Here is a 6,000-nt window from a genome sequence, read left to right as displayed (position 1 = left end):
TCTATAATCTGATCTCCTTGCATTCTTTCTTCTTCTCGTTGAGTACCGTTGCTCACATCAGAGCCCTTGTGGACCACCAGATCTTTTGTTGGGTTTTATCCGACAGCGTCCTTCATATTCACTAACCTTGTGAGCCTTTACTCGGATACATAATGCCTTCGGTAAATTGTATCCCCCGCTCCTGTCAACCATACTCTGCTTCTGGGCTTGAGTTATTTATTCCTAAAGTTTGTGGTATATGTTCCTAAGATGCCCCAGAGGGTTGAACCTATACCTTCCCTAATCTGTGTGAACCCGAAGATTATGCGGGTTATATCTACAAGCGTTTCTTCAGATAAATTTTCAATTCTACAACCTCGTCGAAGACGAGAAGCGAATGAAAGATTAGGCATTGAAGAAGTGGGAGTCGACCTTGAGCCTTTGTGTTCATGCCCATGGACCCGATGCGGAACTTATCATGTAAACTTCTTGTTATAATAACAATCCCCTTGTGATAAGTTCATCTAGTATCTATATTTGGTCCTTTGCAACCGTGGTTTCGATCATATTGTTCTTCTTTGATCCCATTTCTCGGACAAGTTAAAGTACATGTCTTCTTCAGATCATCTCACCTGTCCAACCTCTACTTTGATCTACCATCGATTATTACCGTATGGTATCTCGAGAATATCATAGAACTACATAACTTCTTATGAATTCTTCATCAACTGCTATTTCTCGCCATTCCAAGTTTCCACGGGTTCTGAGTTGTTAGACACTCGAGAACGCCGATAACTTATTCGAGTCTACACTTTCCTTTCCATTGTTTTGTTTAACCTTTCTTGTAACCTAACATATCTGAGCAGTGGTAATTCCCTTCATATGTAAACACCTCGATGTGCAAACTCTGTCAGTAAGACCTTGTCACTATTGTTGATGACATTCCGGTAGCCACTGATGGATGAGAAATTTGCCTATTGGTCCGCCTCCTTTAAAGAGCAGGAAAATGGTTCTCTTTGTCCCTCACCCTTGGTACCGACGTTGTTGCCGACATAACTGACATGCAATACTCTGACCTGCCTTGCTATCATGACTGTGCAAAAATATCAACGCCCTTTGCTACTTCTAACCCACTTGGTGGGCCCATAACCCACAGTTCCACAGGATTGAAAACTGACTCTCATGTACATCCCTATTTTCCAAAATTGTTCCTCGCGCTTGGCTTCGTATGTAAATCACGAGCCACCTACCTAGTGATCTATTCTGGTATCAGACGCAATATTTATTCCCATTGCTCTGAACCCCATTCACCCTCTATTTCAGGCAACGACCGATTGCCTACCTAGTTGAAGCTTATTATTGCACCTCCTTACCTTGCTCTCGATGACTTTCTTGAATTTCAACTCGAGAGATGCCTCTATGCCACGTTCACTAAGATAGCCCCCAGGTACCTATCTTGTGTTGAGCTCCGTCCTTCCCAAGTCTTCCCCCCTTACTCCACCCCTTAAATCTCGGGACAAGATTTCTTGTAGTGGAGGAGAACTGTAACGCCCGGATGATTAAGCTACAGTAATCCCTCATTAATGGTGCCATGTCATCACATTACTGTTGCTAATCCTCACTTGATCCAAATCATAATTCAAATTTCTCAAATATGCAAAATAAAATGTTCAAAGTGTGGCAAATATTCCATAACTAATTATAGTGGTGACCCAACACATTTGTAAAGTATTTAAATGCCCTTTTGTGAATACAACAGTGGCAAAAACAATTAAATAAATGCCTTTTATAATTTCTAAAATATCAAACTATTTTAATTTTGTGTGAAACTTTTTGTGGCTGTGGGTTATTTTGTAGATCAATTTGTGGAGCCAGTTTTATATTTTAGTAAAACAATTCTGCCTACTAAAATAGTAGAAACATAATATAATAAAAAGAAAAACCAAATAAAACAAAAAATAAAATAAATAAAAGATCCAACCTCCCCCCTCACCCTGGGCCAATTGGCCCATCTAGACAAAAGGGGCGCAGCCCACCCCCTCGTCCCCTTCCTCTGCTACACGGAGGCAGGGGGGTCATGGCGCCATCTCCCCCTCGCCGTGGACGCCCCCTGGACACGCATCGTCCATCCCCCGCGTCCCCGGCGTCTACAAAACCGCCCCCTCTCCATCTCGCACGAACCCTAGCCCTCATTCTCTTCTCCCTCGCGTTGTTTCTCTTCCTCCACGCGACAAGCCGAAGCTCCGTCGCCATGGCCGTCGCCAACCTCGCGCCCATCGTCATCCACGCCACCTAGGTCTGCACCAGGGGCTCCGACGACCTCGTCCAAGTCAACTGCAAGCGCCAGTTCGAGATCATCGCCCCTCTGTGGATTGGATCGACCTCGTCTTCTTCCACGGGCTCCGCCGGCGATCTTCTACGGTTCCCTCTGCTCTGCTGCTACTAAGCCACCGCCGGACCCCCGTGTGCCTTCCCGGTGAGCTTCCGCTCCTCCTCCTCCTCCCCGTGCTCCGGTTCCGCCCCTCTGGCTAGCTAGCCGCCATGGTCGAAGATCGTCTCCGCCGCGCTGCTCGTCGGCCTCGATCGATCGACGTTGAGCTCACCTGCGCCCTCGGCCGTGCTCATCGACATCATAGTACGCCGTAGCACCAGCCCGCAGTGTGTGCCGAGCCTCGCCTCGCCTCGCCGTACGCCGCACCGATGCGCCAGCCAATCCCCGAAACCGCCCAGCCCCGCGTCGCCTTTGCCCCCGTGCCCTGCTCGCGCCAGCCCCGCGCCCTGCTGCCCTTCCTGCGCCCCGTGCCGGCCACCGCGCCTCGCCTCCGCCCTCTGCTTCGCGCCCTGGCGCGCCTTGCAGCCGCTCGCTCCCGACCATTGTCGCCCCGCTGTCGCGCTACTCCGCCGCCCCTACCCCAGCCCGCTTCCAGCCTCCGGCTGTCGCCCCGCCGACTCCGGTCGCCGCACCTGGGCTGCCCCTTCCCGTTGTGCTGCCCGCTGCTCACCGCCTGCCGCTGCCGCTCCTACGCGTCGTCGTCATCGCGCCACACACCGCCCCGCGCCCGGGTCCGGCGCCCTCACCCGCCGGCAACCACCCTCCCCGTGGCCACCTCCGGCATCCGGCACCGGCGCCCTGGCGCATCCCCTCGCCCGTGTCCCGTTCGGGCGGGCGCCCATGCCCCTGCGCCCGTTAAGCCCGCTCCAGTGGCCTTTGTGCCACTGGCAGCTGGGGGCCCTCCCTGTAAAAGAAAAATGTTTTTTAATAATTAAAATAATGATTTAATTAATTACTTAGTAGGTTAATTAGTTAACTTAAACCTAATTAATTTTGTTTGTTAGTTAAACAGCCTATGACAGGGGGCCCACCCCCTATTGACCAGTCAACGTTGACTGGTCAACTAGGGCCCACTGTCAGCCTCTGTGTACAATTTGTGTACACAAGGCTGGGTACCGATAGCGTATTAATCTTTATTTTCGAATTAAAATTAATTTTAGAATACTATTAAAACTTTAGAAATTCATATAAATTAATCCGTAACTCGGATGAAAACGTTTTATACATGAACGTTGCTCAGAAAAATGTGAAAAATCCGAATACAAGGTCTGTTCATCTGCCACATGCCCCTATCATAGCAAACATGCAACCGTCCCCCTCCGTTTAATCTGTCCGAAAACTGCAAAACTTCGGGAAAACATTCTCGGATGTTTCCCCCTTTGCCGGTATTGTGTAGCACTGCGTTAGAGCACCGTTAGCTCTGTCATGTAATGCACCAATTTGCTTTGTATTTACTGTTTCTTCCCCCACTTCTCTCCGGTAGACCCCGAGGCCAATGTTGATGCCGCTGTGATCGACTACGTCGACGACGACCCTTCTTCCCTATCAGCGGAGCTTCCAGGCAAGCCCCCCCTTTGATCATCCTGATATCTCCCATTTCATTCTCTCTCTTGCTTGCATTAGATTTTGCTACTGTAATTGATTGCTCCTATTTTGATGCATAGCCTGCTTTTGTACCTGTTATTTTTACCTACCTGCTTATCCTAAACTGCTTAGTATAGGTTGGTTGGTGATCCATCAGTGACCACCACCTTGTCCTTGTTGCCCCTGCTTCATCATCGATGACTCGATCAATGTGATCGACGACCAGAGACCAACACATCAACCCCCTTAGTTGTACGACTCTGCATAGTTACTATCGAGTGTCGAGGGTGATACATCGTAACGCACTCCTGATGATAACTTTGTAGTGTAGCTATTCGGTCGTGTTCACCGAGGGTGATTCCTCCTTCACCACTCCTGATATGACTCTGTCGTGCAGCCCCTCATGTGTGAACCTTGAGGGTGATTCCTCCTATGTTCACCTTGATGATTACATCGAGTGGAATCCACCAAGGGTGATTCCTCGGGGTTTCCCCCTTAATGTTTGGACACACGGTTACCTTGGCTTTACTTGAGACCTTTGTGAAAGTCGGGCGGGCCCGGAGAGCACCCGCAAGATAATTACGTGGCACGGCCGGGCTTCTGGGCCCTTGTCGTAAGTCCACAAGACGGGGCGATGGGGTCACATCGATCGTGAGTCTCTGCTCGTCTTCACAAACTCCTAATACACTAATGGTTTCGGTATTTGTTCTGAATTAGTCTTTGGCCTTTACGCACTAACCACCACGCGAGAATAGTTATGGGCCTCGACGTCGTAGTATCAGCCAAAGCTTTGTCAGACGTTCAGTTCAGCATTGCGGCACGGCTGGGCCGGCACCATCCTATAGGGGTGGAGCCCGGACCCGCCCTACACGCAACGACCCGGAGTGCAAACGGCGATGGGCCCAAGACCCAAGAGTGCTTAGGATGTAGACCGGCGGGGACCTCTCTGCTAAGCCTAGGTAGGGCTGTAACGTGTTGATCTTTCGAGGTCGGGCATTGACTCAGAAAAGTGTGTCCGGCCAGAGTAATCAAGTGTGTTTGAAAACATGGTGCACCCCTGCAAGGAAGATTATCTATTCGAATAGTCGTGTCCACGGTAACGGACGTTCAGACTTGTATCCTAATCTATTATAACTAGAAATGGATACTTGAGACATGAGATGGATATGTCGCTCCGGGATTGCTTCCTCGCAGGGAGTCGAGGAAGGATCTCTGGGCATTAATGTTACAACATGCTTGTTAAAAATTAAATTGCTATTCTTTACTCTTCTGAATGCTGCAAGATACTTGCAGCTGCTTGAAGATGCTAGTCTTCGATAGGCTCGACCTTCCCCTCTATTCTGGCATTCTGCAGTTCATTCCACAAATACAACCCTTCCATTCGATACCAATGCATACTTAGTATAGATCTGATGCTTGCGAGTACTTTGGATGAGTACTCATGGTTGCTTTGCTACCCCTTTTTCCCTTTTTGTCTTCTTTCCGGTTGTTGCAACCAGATGATGGATCCCAGGAGCCAGATGTCACCCCCGCCGACAACTACTACCCCGAGGGTGCGTACTACTACGTGGAGGCTGCCGACGACCAGGAGTAGTTAGGAGGTCCCAGGCAGGAGGCCTTGCCTCTTCGATCGTTTTTTTGTGTGTTTGCCTTCTTATGGCATCCTTGTTTAGCCTATGTCTGTACTCAGATATTGTTGCTTTTGTTGACTCTTGTGTATTGAGCTATGTATTCAAGCCCTCGAGGCCCCTAGCTTGTAATATAAAGCTAGTATTATTTTATTTGTGTCTAGAGTTGTGTTGTGATATCTTCCCGTGAGTCCCTGATCTTGATCGTACACATTTGCGTGTATGATTAGTGTACGATTTAATCAGGGGCGTCACACCTGGTAGCAAATTGCATCCATCACCTGCATCCTCAAGATACCATGTTGGCAATGTTCTACTTCGTCGGTGACGTCAACTCCGCCAAGGGTGCGCTCGAGCCTGGCCAACACATCGTCGGGATCGAGGTTGACACGGCCGCCGCCAGCAATGATGAAGCCGCAGACTGGCTGTCTCATAACTGAGTTGCAGAGGTCCTGTGCCCATTCCTGGCGGGGCATC

The 6,000-nt window shown here is 49.5% G+C and overlaps 1 long non-coding RNA gene across 1 annotated transcript; it reads left to right on the top strand.

The window, feature by feature from the left end:
- The first annotated feature begins 2,106 nt into the window (after positions 1–2,106).
- Positions 2,107–5,688, top strand: LOC141027624 (uncharacterized). Its single transcript, XR_012189321.1, has 2 exons — positions 2,107–2,455; positions 3,795–5,688. It is a non-coding gene; the product is annotated as an uncharacterized lncRNA (long non-coding RNA).
- Positions 5,689–6,000: the final 312 nt, after the last annotated feature.

This window comes from Aegilops tauschii, chromosome 1 (assembly GCF_002575655.3).
Source record: "Aegilops tauschii subsp. strangulata cultivar AL8/78 chromosome 1, Aet v6.0, whole genome shotgun sequence".
Taxonomy (NCBI): domain Eukaryota; kingdom Viridiplantae; phylum Streptophyta; class Magnoliopsida; order Poales; family Poaceae; genus Aegilops; species Aegilops tauschii.
Note: the sequence above shows the minus strand (reverse complement) of the source record. Positions and strands in the feature narration are given on the sequence as shown.